The following is a 14445-nucleotide window of genomic DNA, read 5'->3' as shown; positions in this document are numbered from 1 at the left end:
AATAAAAAATTTGAAATAGGGTCTTGCTAGGTTGATGAGAGTTTCACTACTTGCTGCGGCTGTCCTTGAACCTGCAATCCTGCCTCAGCCTCCCAAGGAGTGGGCACCATGCCCGGCTTCATTTGATCTTTCAGTGCAGGCCAAGTACCCATACGATAAACAACAAAAGATGAAAAGACTGAAACCACTTGGATTCTGCCGACCGAAGGCTGCCATGACGCCTCAAAATGCACAGATCCAAAAGAAGCTAAACTTTGAAGATGCTAAACCCAAAATCTGCAGACCAGTGACTGCAAGCCTTCTACAGCTCCTGATAATGTCCCTTCCTTGCCCTCCTCCCATCTCCACAATTTGTGTTGAATATGAGGAAGACAAGAGGAGGGAGATTGGAAACGCAGAGGAAAAGGAACTTAATCTGAGCTGTCAACGTGCACGGTAGTGTGGGACAGCAGAAGTGGTGTCAGCTGTTGCCTTAGTAATGAATTAAGTAGAAGTCAACTTGTAAGTTTTTAAAAAAATAAAACTCCTACTCTATTAATCCATGCCAGTTAGACACTATAACTAAAATTTCCAAGCAAGCACAAAAGTAGATGAAGGAATTATTTACCTTTTTTGTTTCAATGGTTCAGAGGAAAATGGTTACGACAAATACAGGCAAACTGATTGACCAGTCTAGAACATAGTATACTAAATTTCAGTCTCAAATGGTGCTAAATGCTTTATCATTAGTGTGACATATTTTGGTCTATGATGTAGTTTAATGTCAGGAAGGAACATAATTTGTTACAGAAACACATAGATTGCTGTTGGCTTTTTTGTTTGTTTTAAAGTATAGATGTAGGTTTTAAAAAGCCAGGAATACTTCCACATACAAAGGCAGGTTTTCCCAGGAGGAATTTACAGAAAGTAGTCTGGGGTGTGGTGGGTAACATGAGGTTCTCCACACCGAGGTACTGAGTCAAAGTGAAGAAAAGAATATTTTAAAGTATCATCTGGTTCCATGATAGGAGCTTGATTCTCACAGCGATAGCAGTAATTGGGTGCACTGGAAATGGTAACTACATTTTGATCATGCCATCAGTGTGTGTGTGTGTGTGTGTGTGTGTGTGTGTGTGTGTGTGTGTTACTGGGGTGAAACTCAGGGGACTTCTACTTCCAGGCTATACTCCCAGACCTATTTGATATTTTTATTTGGAAATAGGATCTCACTAAGGTGCTGGGAGCCTCGCTATGTACCTGAGGCTGGCTTTGAACCCATGCGACCCTCCTGTCTCAGCCTCCCAAGTACTGGGATTACAAGCGTGCGCCACCACACCCGGCTCATGGCATCAATTGTATCCCTCTGTTACAAGCTGGTGAGCACAAGAAACCAGTGTGAGGCCATTGGCATGGTTAAATGTTTCAGAAATGTCTTGTCCAATGTGTAGCCAGCATCATGTGGTGAAATATCCCATCCACTACGATCATCTGGATCTGACCATGGCAGATGACACACTGGACCCTCACGTGGACCTTCTTGTAAACAATCCAGAGCTCTTATATGATCAGTGTATCTGTGGATGGAGAGAGGCCATCATAGAGGCAGAATATCTGTCCATCTACTGAGACTGTGAGTGGAAGATAGTCAAATAGATGGGTAAAATATTTCCAAACACTGGCCTTTCATACTTAAGTAGACATTCATCATAAAAGCCATATACTTGGGTAATTTGTCAGCTTTAATGATTTCCTCTCAGTATCCTAATGCATTCTGGGTAAACACCTCACAGGCGAGCTGCTGGTGGGTGCGCTCTGCCCAACGAGCCCCGCGTGCCTCAGAGAGTCCAGGGCTCAAAAAGAGAGAGAGAGAGAGAGAAAAAAAAATACAAAACTCCTCCCAGGTTTTGTACACCAAATGTAACATTGAAATTGAGCTGGGGACTCATGAAGGAAGTAAGCACCAGACTAGTTATCAAAAACTGCTTTAATCAAACCCGGCCCCTTCGGACAATGTCTATGGATCGTGGGGGGAGGAACCAATGAGTCACACGGTCCGCAGAGTCACGCGGGGGAGCAGAAGTACCCCGATATTTATTTATTTATTTATTTATTCATTTTGGTGGTACTGGGGATGGAACCCTTCTACCTCTGGGCTATACTCCCAGACCTATTTTTATATTTTTTATTTGGAAACAGGGTCTCTTAAGCCAGCAAGGCTGGCTTCGAACCCATGCGATCCTCCTGTCTCTGCCTCCCAAGCACAGGGATTACAAGCATGTGCCACCACGCCCAGCAAGTACCCTGACATTTAAAGCAGAGGGTCTGGGATGGGGTTAGCAGTGTGAGAATGCCGATTCTCTAGTGACATCCGGAGTTTCGCGATGTCTGGAGTCTGTCTGGCGATGTTTGGAGTATTGTGACACCTGGAGTCTCTGGATATCTCCGCTTTTGGCTTCTGGGGTTCTGCCTCCTGTCCCTGCTGTGGGGTCCCGTGGGGGAAGGGAGGGACCTGACCTATCAGATACTTGCTGGTAGACATATTGGCTTACATGGGCTCACAGTGTGACCCTTTCCACGTAAAATATCCTTATCATGCCTTAAGAGCTTTTCCCTGCACATATGTGTGAAGTAAAGACAGAGCTGCTAATTCCAAAGAAGTTAAGCTAAAAAGATTCCACTCCCCCCTCAAATTCCCATTTCTTATCCTGGCGCGGTGGCACATGCCTGTAATTCCAGTACTTGAGAGATCAAGACAGGAGGATCCCAGGTTTGAAGCCAACCTCAGCATCGTAGCAAAACCCTGAGCAACTTAGTGAAATTCTGTTTCAAAATAAAAAAGAAAATAGGACTGGGGCTGTAGCTCAGAGGTAGGACATCCCTGGGTTGAATCCCCAGGACTGGAAAAAAAAAAAATCCCACTTCTGCTCTGAGTAGGTTGATTGACAGGTAGAGAGAATTGACCGCAGTGAGGTGCCTTCTAATTAGCAGGAACACTGTGGCTGCAGGGCCTGCTCTGCTAATGCCCCAAGGCTGCTGCTCTGCAGTCCAGGCAGAGCCCATTAGTGCTTTGATTACTGGGGCAAGTGAGAGAAGAGGGGCAGCCTCACTGGGGTAGGGTTGTGAGGGAGGCACCTGCTCCTGTTGAACCTGATCCTGATGTCTTTATGAAGATAAGACTTCTTCAAGTGAGAATTGTGCCAGCTTGCAGACAATGAGGCCCAGGCCTCCAATCACAGCCAAAGGGTCCTTTTCAATGTCACTGCTAACTTGACCTACTATTATGAAAATTGCTCCAATTAAGTGCCTACACATTTGCATGTGAAATGACAACTAAGTGCTTGCCTAAGAGGCAATTTTTGCAAATGAATCTGTGAGTTACTAGACTGAGGTGTTTTCTCCTTTGTTGAGATTATTTGTGACCCAGTGAGATAACAGCCCTCCTCCGGCATCCCCTTGTGGTGGTCATAAATTACTTGTCCCTCAGATGCTTCCTATGGAGTGCAGAGGAGCCCCTTGAAATAAATGGGCTTCAATCACCAGTTCCAACAATACTCCTGTCTCCAAGTAATAAAACATCTGGAAAATTGGGCTAAATGGATAAAACAGTCCTCTGTAATAAGTATCTGGCATGCATACAACTCTGTATAATGCATTTTTTTAATGACCAGATGTGGTACTTCTGTGTTATGAAGAACAGAGGCATGTTTAGTCATGCTTTTTATTGCATTTAAAATGCAAGGTATATTTTCATAGCTCCCCAGAGGAAGGCTATCCCATTGATTGAGAATTGTTGATGTGTTGGTTTACAAACTTGAAAAGTAAGAGAACCACTCAGAAAATTGTGGATATAATTTAAATTGTCATTAAACTGGACACTGGAAGGGAACTGGCTGCAGAAAAGGAATTTGGTCTATAAATTTTTTCTTCTCTCCTAGTGAATTTGTTCCACAGACTCTTTGATCTTGTAGTTGTTTATGTTCTTATCTGTCTTCTGAGATATTTATGACTTTGTGAAGAAATGATTTCATCAAACTTGCTGTTCACTTCTTCCGAATTTCTCATTAAGAAAGCTTAGCTGGTAACCCACCTGTGCAGTCTCCATTTTTATAGTCTTTGTAGGATTGCAACAAGATGTTTTTAACATGTGTGTAGGGGGAGGGAATGGGAGATGCCTAATACACTGTCTGCAGGGCTATGATTTCACGAATGTCCCCCTACAAACACACAGTATGTTTGTACACATTTGTACATATATGTTTGTTTACTCACGCAGGAGCAGACACACACACATATATTTGTCGATTTTTTAATGTTCTTGTTTGTGTATACACATACACACACACACACATATATACATAAAGTTTGGAAAACAGCAAAATACAAAAAAGAAAATAAAAAATAATCGCCAATCATATTCATTTAGGAACACTATGTGCGTACTTTTCATTTTAGAAAATCGCAGTCATGCTCTCCTAAGTAACAGCTGCGTCACTTGTTCTTAGCACCTCAAATACCATGCACATTTTTCCATTTTTTGAAATGGCCTTAAGCTGTGAGTCTGCTGGGTGTGGTGGTGTGTGCCTGTAATCCCAGTACTCAGGAGACAGAGATAGGAGGACCGAAGGAAGGCTCAGGCAACCTAGAAAGACCCTGTTTCAAAATAAATAATAAAATAGGGCCGGGAGTACATAGCTTGGAGATAGAACGCCCCTGGCTTCAATCCTCAGTACCACCTAAAAGAAAAAAAAGGTGTGAGTCTGAATGCATTCCTTTTCATCGAACCACTTTGTTAGTTTGGGGTGTTTTAAATTTTCAGAAAATTTCCAGCTTATGATAAATATAATTGTGTAAGGATCTTTTTGTGGGTGTCTGGTTTCTTTTCTAGAAGTCGAGTTATTGAATCAAAAGGCATGCCCTCTAACTGCCACGTGTCTTTGTTTCCACACATACTGTCCCAAGTAATGATACATGTCGTATCAGGGCAAGAGTGTGAATGTCCCGTCTTTCTGCACGCCCACTGTGTCCTCTCATTAGTAACAGTTCCATAGGAAAGGCATTAATCATTTGCTTACTTTATAAATTGCTATTGTTTCTTTTGTTTGATATTTGCCTTTGAAATTGGATGATGAGCTGGAAAATTTTGTTTTGCCAAATTTTCTTTCCTCCCTTCATTCTTCCCTCTGTCTCTGTTTAGAAGTTTTAGATTTCTTTTCATCTTTCCCTTGATGGAGTCCTCTTTTGCTTTAAGTTTTCTCGGTTCGAAATCAGATTATCAATATAGGCTTTCTTAAAACTGGGAGCTTAGGGGGGTTCCTCTTGTATTTATCACAACTCTCTGCAGAATGATTTTGGCAGGTTGCAAGAAGTGGGAGAGTGTAATGTATTTTTTCCCCCAGTGGTTAGCAGGTTGCCCTAATACCACTTGGTTAACAGTCCACTTTTGAACAATCCATCTTCTGAAATCTGTCTTCTAGGTCTTTTTAAAATCTGCAGTCCTCAGAGTTTACTAACCGTATTTCAGTTTTTCCTTGGTCATCTTCTTTTGCCTGAAAATTGGATTTATCTATTTTCAGTGATTGCAAACTGCAGTGCTGCCTGACTTTAACGTCCTCAATGCCTAATAGTTCTATATAGAAACCAGTAGTTCAATCTCCAGTAATTTTTCCTAAAGAAGAAATTTACCTTAGATACAGAAAAAGAATGATGAGAGAGTGATTAGTGGAGAGAAAAACCTCACCGGTAGGGAGAATAATTAGGTTGGTAGACTATATAATGGCATAATTAATTTATATTTTTGTTTAAATGACACAGAGAAGGAAATCCAAACAAAATGGGCAAAGAGATATTTCAATTATCAGAAGTAATTAAGTGAATTATACTGGGCAATCATGAAATATAGCATTTAGTTAGAATAGCTTGATATCCTAAGAGAATATTCATGCAATTAAGTTAGGTGACAAAAAGAAAAATTACCTAATCAGTATTATGCCTATGTAAAAATAACATACACAGCAGAAAAACTAAAAGAAATTCTTAATATTATAATTTTCTTTGGGGAATCAGGAAGTTTTTCTTTCTATTTTTCTGTATTTTCTAAAACCAATAGATCTAAGTTTTATACTCAACTAAAAGTAAGTTTATTTTTTAAATGAATATTTGTTTTGGGAACAGAAACATGATTATGGAAGGAATATCTGCTTCTCTCTCAATCACAGGGTTGTCACTACAATCAAATAGGGTTGTCATGAGGATAAATAGGTACTTTGTCAACTACAAAAAACTTGAAACTTGTACGGTGTTAAACTTTGCATAAACATGCTACTAGGGAATTCTGCTTAATTCAGATCTTGGAGTAAATGTACTAGGAAAGCACATGTTATCAATAAATTCTGCAGTATATAAAATAAACTATCCATTCATAACAAGAATGATGTCTCAATTTGTTTTGTTGGCTTAGATTTTTATATTTTGGACTTCTTCTAAGTAGAATTTGGCTTCAGAATATATCAGGATATAAGATGCTGTTCAGAACTAAAACAAAAAAGACTTCTTAAAAATATATTTTTGTGTGTGTATATATATATACACACACATATATATGTGTGTATATACAATATAGATAAGCATATCTCCCTTTCTATATACATATACATATCTGTTTATGGGGAATTTCAACACATGTAACAATATGAGATAATTGAGATAATTCATATACATTCATATCCCCAGGCATTTACATTTATTTGTATTGAAAACATTCAAAATTCTCTCTGCTGGCTATTTTGAGATATACAAAAGACTTCCTGAGAGAGAACAGGATCTTGACCTTGTCTAGGGCCTGTTCCTTTTCCAGTTTCTTCTCTACCTCCAGGTCTCCCTGTTGATTCCTCTCATTCTTCTTCAGAGGGTAACTCTTGGGATCAAGGACCGTGGATTTCGATATATGCTCAGCTTCTGGAACCATGTGGAAATCTTAGGAATGTATGTGACAAGGGCAGAAGGCTTCTGACACAGCTTTGGGCTGGTTGACCTGAGAGAGGGGAGGGGACTTTTCTGTGGCCTCAGGTCAACAGCGACACTGGGCTGTGGCCCAGGTGGCTGCTGTGTTGTAGGAAGGATGGAGGCCACGCAGACACAATTTCTTGTTTCTGTTTTCCCTCTACTTTGGGGATGCTGACTGATTCTTTCCATGTCCCATGGTTTTGCTTTCTTGGGTTGACTTTTTTTCTCCCAGTCAATGCCTTACCTTTATTAGTCTGGCCACAATTGCTTCTCTGGCTTTCTTTGGTTCTTCTCAAACTGGAATTTGTGGATCCCAGAGGACCAGAGGCCTGTTTGATGGGATTCATGAGTTCTAAGGCAAGTTTTCTTTTAATTTTATGAGGTTTCCTCAGTGATCTTAGTTATAAAGGCACTTTTCTTTTGCTGCAATAATTCATACTAGAAAGACATTTTCTTGGAATATGGGTTTTGTCTCAGGGTTGCATTTCAGTTGTTGCTAGAGGAGCAGACACAACCCAGGGTAGCTTAAGGAAAGACATTCTCATTTCCCTTACCTACTAAGAGGTCTGGAGGTGGGCAGCTGCAGGCTTGACTTAGCGGCTTAATGTCATAGCCGGTGTCTCTATGATTCTTTTGTCTTTAGGAGCTATCGGCTGGTTGCTGCAGCTTCAAGTATCACAGTCTGCATTCACAGCAAGAATAAAGGGAAAGGGCTGGCATCAGTCATATGGGTCCCTTTTAATGAAAAAGTAAAAGCAAAACAAAGAAACATCTTCGAAGCACCTCCTAGCAGCTGCCTTTAATATTCTGTGGCACAAAAGGATTCACAGCCTCTAATGGCTGAAGGGGAGGCTGGGACAGCAGCCACATGGTAAAGGGAACAGGACCACTATGGTTGGCTTAGGCCAATTACAATTCATTACTTTGCTCTGAACACAGTTTGAAATAAAATGAGGGGGTGCTATCATGGAGGAAGGCCAGTGGGCCTGGAACTCATGGGCCTCAGTCCCAAAGTCTCTTCCTCTTGCTTTCTTTCTCAAATGTTCCTCTTGTTTCCTTTTGCAAAGATTAGGGTCTGTCTTCTCCTTTGCTTCTTGCTGAGGAAATGTGATTTCCTCTTTGCCTTTGGGCTCCTAACCTTCTTCTCTATTCTATCAGTTGTAGATAGGATCTCATCCCTCACCCTTTCCCCTCAGGGTAGAAAAGAACATTATTTCTAAGCAAATAGCTTTCTTTGATTTCAGAGATATAATATCAGATGCCAGATATTTATCAAATGTTCAAGATTTAAGTTTCATCTCATCTCATTGAAATTCTATTGTCTAGGTGGAGGAAGAGCACTTATGCTTGGCTGCCAATAAAGCAGTACCGGTTTTTGCCGAAAGTTCCTAGTGTTCCGTGCTGACTGATTAAAAAGATTAAAAAATCTAGTGCACACCTGCAATTCCAGTACTGGGGAGGCCGAGACAGGAGGATCACATGTTTAAGGCCAGCACATAGTAACTTAGCAAGACCCTGTTTCAAAATTAAACTAAAAAGGGCTGGGGGGGTGCCAGCATTATTTTAACTAATTACTTTTTAAAGTACTAATTTGTATATAACATGCTCACTAAATGTATGTGGAATAAATTTAAGAAATTAAAATGAATTATTGCAGCTGGACCTGGTGGTACATGCCTGTAATCCTAGTACTTGGAAATGGACACAGGAGTATCATAAATTCATGGTCAGCCTCAGCAACATAGCAAAATGACAGAAGATGTACATTAGAGTGAAACAAATTTTATCAAATTTCTAGAATCTCATTCATATCCTGTGTGAGCCAGGAAAGACTAGAAAATATTACTTCTCTTTCCTATTTCAGTTTATGTAGTCATAATATCAATGATAATCACCTCCTCCATAATAATTTTCCCACATTAATAATCAAAATGTTCTTCCAAATTATCAATATGTCAAGTTATCTAATTTTTATTAAAATTATAGCTTAGAAATAAACACCAAGCGGGTATGTATAAAAAACTTTTTATTTTGTACAAGTTTTAGAAACTAGCACACAAAGCAGCAAGAATAATGATTGTTACAATATTGGCTTTGTCAAGAAAAGGGGATTTAGCTCCCTTAAAAATAATACACTGATTTTTTTCATTGCTTAGAGTTATTAGCATTTAATAATAGTACCTAAGGTACCTAAGGTGTGAATTAGCATAAAGACTGATTGCTGACTAGTTGTGTGTGTGTGTGTGTGTGTGTGTGTGTGTGTGTGTGTCGGAATAGAACCCAGGGGCATTCAACCTTCGAGCTACACCCCTGCCCTATTTTTTAACTCTTTATTTTGAAACAGGGTCTCACTAAGTTGCAAAAGGCCTCAGTCAATAGCTGAGGCTGTTTGTGAACCACAATCCTGCTGTCTCAGCCTCTAGAATGCTGGGATTACAAGCCTGGGCTACCACGCCCAATTGCTGGTTAGTTTTAATTGGGTTTTCTACATAATAATGAATGTAAATTTTTTTGGTACTGCGGTTGGAACCCAGGGGCATTCTACCTCTGAGCTACACCACCAGCCCTATTTTTTATTCTTTATTTTTTTAAACACTGAATTGTAAAGGGCCTCACTAAGTAGTAGCTGAAAGTGTTCCCCAACCACAATCCTCCTATCTCAGCCTCCCAAATGCTGGGATTACAAGCGTGGGCCAACACGCCCAGCTATGAATGTAATTTTTATAGGTTCTGAGAGACTAATCATTGATCATTTAAAACTCTATTCAAAGTTAAAGAAAAAAGTTTAACACATTAAGAGTTATCTCTATGTTTATCCAGGTATCAGAACATTCTCAAAATCTTAGTACCATCATATCCCCAAATAGTGCCTGCCATAAACAACCATGCCATTTAGTATCCTATCTGAACAGATCCTGGGTGCTGTTGCTGATGGGAAAGGGCACTCAGAACCAGAGTTGTTTTTATGGTTTTCCTGGTGTCTCACCTCATCTCCACCTCCCTGAGGACTCACGGCTTTGTGGCCTGGTCACCATTCCTGTGTTTGGGATTCAGGCCTGTCCTGCAAGTCAGACAGCTTCAGATCCCTGTTGTTTACCTCATGGACATTTAACCCATTCAGATTCAGCGGTACTGAACTATTTCCTACTTGTCCATACACCTGCATGCCGTATGGATCCTGCTTTTCTGCTGTCTTAGTCCGCCCCTCATCTTCTCTTGCATTAAAGTCAGAGGTTGCTTCCCTACCCATGACCCTGTCCCAACTCCCCTCTACTTTACTCCCCACACAGAAGTCAGAGTGTTCCCTGTAAATACATATTTGATTATGTCTCTCCAGTCTAATCTTTCAGAGGCTCCCAAGGCTTCATGCTCTGTGCCTTCCAGAGACTCATTGCTCTGTGCCCATTTCTTCTTTCCATCCACTGAACTTCTCTCTTTTATAGCCAGCTCGCAATCACCTCCTCCAGGAAGTGTGCATCAGGCTCAAAATCAGATCTCCTGTGTCAGAATCTGCAGCTTAGTAAGCTCCTCAGGTGATTTATGCTCAGGAAAGTTTGAGAAGTGCTGGTAAAAAAAAAAAAAAAAAAAAAAAAAAAAAAAAAGACAAAAACCAAAACCAAACCAAAAAAACATCCCTGCTAACCCTTGGGGACAGAAGTTTTCATTGAGCCACATTCCAGAGACAGGTTGTCTCTCTGCACTCAGCTCTGGTACTTCTGGTGAGCTGGCATTCTGAGTCCACAGCATTTGCTGAGTGGGGCAAAGGAGTGAGTGCAGCTTCACCAGTGAGAGCTGGGAGGACTGTCTACACTGGCATTCACAGGATAAAGGACACTTTATCTTTTAGGTGTTTTGAAATCGTGTTGTTTGGCATGTGGGTGTTGGAGGGTGGGTGGCTTTATCTCTGGTTTAGAACAAATGGACTAGAACATGTCCCTGAATGGTCGCTGAGCTCTTTGAAGGAGTGTCGTCCTACTGACGACCGTAACCAGACATATAGTAGGTGTTCGGCATATATGTGTTTTTAAGTTTCAGCTTCTGTGCTATTCGCTGTGCCTTCTGATCCCTTGTGAGTCAGCCTCCTGGATAATCTCACAGAGTTTAATGAAAGCGATTCAACCTGACTTATTTACAATTACGGGAACTTCGTCAGGGATTGATGATCACGTTTAGCTGAAATTAACGACAACATCACATGACAACAACTCCTATGGAAGCGTCAGGTGGAAGCTGTAAATTCATACCTGCACATCCACACAAGAGGAGTGTATTGGATGTTTCAAAATTGTGGCCCTGTGGGAATAGATTGATGCAAGTCCTGATTTTAAGGTTGGCCTTTGTTGCCTATGAGTCAATGTTCCATATATTTTGTTTTGTTTCCGTTGTTTCAGACGCGAAAGGGAATCGACTTTCCATTAGTTCATTGCCTAGAAGAGGCAGTTGCCCAGTTTACTCATAGTTTTTGCATAGTGTCTTTGTAGTGTTTTAATACTAAGTTATCCAGGAGTGAGACTACTGTGGAAGTTTAGGAACAACTCTTCTTTTTGTTTGTTGTTGTTGTTGTTGTTGTTGTTATTGGTGTGGTGGTGGTGTCTTTTTATTTTTTATTTCTTTTTTACCTTTAGCAAAAGCTAATTATCATTTTGTAAAAATGTTGTAAAAAATTACTGACATAATAATGCAAGTCGTGGTGGTAGAGTGGCCAAGAGTTTCAGTCTGCATTTGTAGATACATGTGCACAGTGAGTCTCTGTGCGGTGACATAAAACTCCTCTACAATATCTTTTAGGGAAATCATGCGAGGCATTTATTTTTCCTGCATCCAGTCTCTTATTTTTATTTTGCATTCACATATTTGAGTGCATATGATTTTATTATAGTTTTCTATTTGTTTCTCCTTTATATTACAGTTAAGGAGCTTTATTGAGTTTTTAAATTATATCTGGTAGGTTATATATATACCAGTAAATTCCATTTCAGTAAATCAAAGAAGCATGAAAGACAAATGAGGATTCGGGCAGAGTGCCTATCTAGCATGCACAAGACTCAGAGTTCAAACCTAGCACCTAAAACAAAACAAAACAAAACCCACCAAAATGGCTGACATAAAAAGGGACACCGCATCACCAGTGTGGAAGTGGCAAGTTCCCTGGGCCTAGGCCAAGACCTCAGAGGCTGTGTGCTGTGCTCCTGCAGACAGGGCTCTAGACAGCCCCGCAGAGTTTCCAGCACAGAGCAGGAGCAGCCAGATGACACGGGGGATCTGAGAGAGCAGGGAAGTGGGGATGAGACAGTAATCGCCTGTCAGAGGTGGGAAGGCGTGGTGGTTGTCTTGTTGCTGCAGTTGCTGCTGTGTGCACATGTGGGAAGGGCCAGACGAGCCTTCATCTCTGATCTTTTGGTTCCACAAAAGCACCTCAGAACTTGGACATAATCCTGGGGGAAAGTTGGGGGTAAGGGAGGGAAACCTCAAATAACCCAAATGAAATTTCCATTAAGCCAGCAGATAAGGGGTTTATAATAGAAATTAAGTTCTGTTCTGGAAAAATAAGGTTGCACTTTTTATACGAGGAACTTTGTGTGCTAAGATCCATAATTACATACTATCAGGACCTCTCTCAATGTAAAAAATGTGGGGAAATGTCCACCAACATGGGAACTGCTGTGCTTTTATTGTCTGTTGATGGAGAGAATATATGAAGACAAAAAGGTACTGAAACCTTGGGAACTGCTTACTTGATGTATAGTAGACCAGGAAACCACAGCTTCTGAACATGACAGCCTGGGCTCCGGATTTCACCATGTGCTCACTGGGGTTCTCAGGCAAGTTCAAATACATGATTGCCTCTGCTTCCTCACTACAGATATGACAGCATCTACCTCAAAGGATAGCCAAGGGATTCAGCACACTGTAAAAACCATGGTGTGACTCTAAAGGACATTAATTATTATTTATAAATAATCCACATCTATATACTAACAACAAAAAAAACTCATCAATTTTATTTCTGTATAGACTCTTCACCCCAGAGTAAAGAATTAGACCAAGCCAAAGAACTTAGGGTTAGACTTTTATTTCTTTAATTTTTTATTGGTGTATTGTAGTCATACTTCTTAAATGGGTTAGACTTTTAAAATACACCCTAGCTGGGTGCGATGGTGCACACCTGTAATCTTAGTATTAGGGAAGCCAAGATAGGAAGATTATAGGTTCAAGGCCAGCCCCAGAAACTTTACTAGACCCCCAGAAACTTAGTGAAAACCCGTTTCAAAATAAAAATAAAAAAAAATAAAAAGGGTTGGGTGTAAGCTAGGTATGGTGGCGCATGCTTGTAATCCCAGTACTTGGGAGGCTGAGATGGGAGGATCACGGTTTGTGGGCAGCCTCAACTACTTAGTGAGGCCCTCTGCATCTTAGTGAGACCCTGTTTCAAAATAAAGAATAAAAAATAGGGCTGAGGGTATAGATCGGAGGTAGAATACCCCTGGGTTCCGTCCCAGTATGCAAAAGGGGGAGATGCTAGGGTCCAGCCTCAGCCAGTCCAGGGGTTTTGAAGGAGGCATAGGGTCGGCGAAATTGAAGGATGAGAGACGCCTTGCTTAGTAGCAGGGGGAAGGCATCTCTGCCTGTGCCCTAGAATATACTTTATTTATACATGAATCTGACAAATTACAGCAAGCCACATCATATGTATTTTGCTTTTCATTTAGTTTTTTAAAACCATATTACACATACATTGTTTTTCATTTACCGGAATTTCATGTAGCAGGCACACCTCGAAGCCACTTGTTTTTTCTGTTTTTGTTTTTTGTATGCTTTTACACAGAAATATTTGGTATTAACAACTTTTGGCAAAACATATCATTAATACATCTGAATACAAACAACTTTTAGCAAAACATGTTTTTTTTTTTTTTTTTTTGGTGGTACTGGGGTTCCTGGAAGCCCTTCTACCTCCGGGCTACACTCCCAGACCTATTTTATATATATATTTTTGAAACAGGGTCTCTTACGCCAGCGCGGCTGGCTTCAAACCTGCGCGATCGTCCTGTCTCCGCCTCCCAAGTGCGGGGATTACAAGCGTGCGCCACCACACCCGGCTGCAAAACATGTTTTTAATATATCTAGGTACATTTTGCACTTTATCTAAAACAATTCAACCTGCCTCGATAAACTCATATCCCAATAGCCGAAATTATCCAAATTAATGTCATACAAACCATTCTGGTTACCTAGCCACAAACATCAATTTTATTCTAATTATTAACCTAACAATGGAGCTCTGCAAACCACATTCAAACCTAGAGCTAAACTGAAAGTACAGGCAACAAGGGGCTTTTCCCTTAGAAGGAACACAAAGATTTTAAAAGATCTTTAAGGGGCACAAAACATTTTACTTTTATATTTTAAAATACTAAATATACAATTTATTTTCTTAAATTCTTATGATCTTTGATCAAAGAC

At 40.5% G+C, this 14445-nt stretch overlaps 1 pseudogene across 1 annotated transcript; it reads right to left on the bottom strand.

Moving 5' to 3' along the window:
• Positions 1-897: 897 nt before the first annotated feature.
• Positions 898-12819, bottom strand: LOC308269400 (serine/threonine-protein phosphatase 2A catalytic subunit beta isoform-like; annotated as a pseudogene). The gene is made up of 3 exons: positions 12717-12819; positions 1298-1762; positions 898-1058 (listed from the first exon to the last, which is right to left on the bottom strand). The product of its transcript is annotated as a serine/threonine-protein phosphatase 2A catalytic subunit beta isoform-like (transcript).
• Positions 12820-14445: the final 1626 nt, after the last annotated feature.

Source organism: Muscardinus avellanarius (assembly GCF_963383645.1).
Source record: "Muscardinus avellanarius genome assembly, chromosome: 1".
Lineage (NCBI taxonomy): Eukaryota > Metazoa > Chordata > Mammalia > Rodentia > Gliridae > Muscardinus > Muscardinus avellanarius.
Note: the sequence above shows the minus strand (reverse complement) of the source record. Positions and strands in the feature narration are given on the sequence as shown.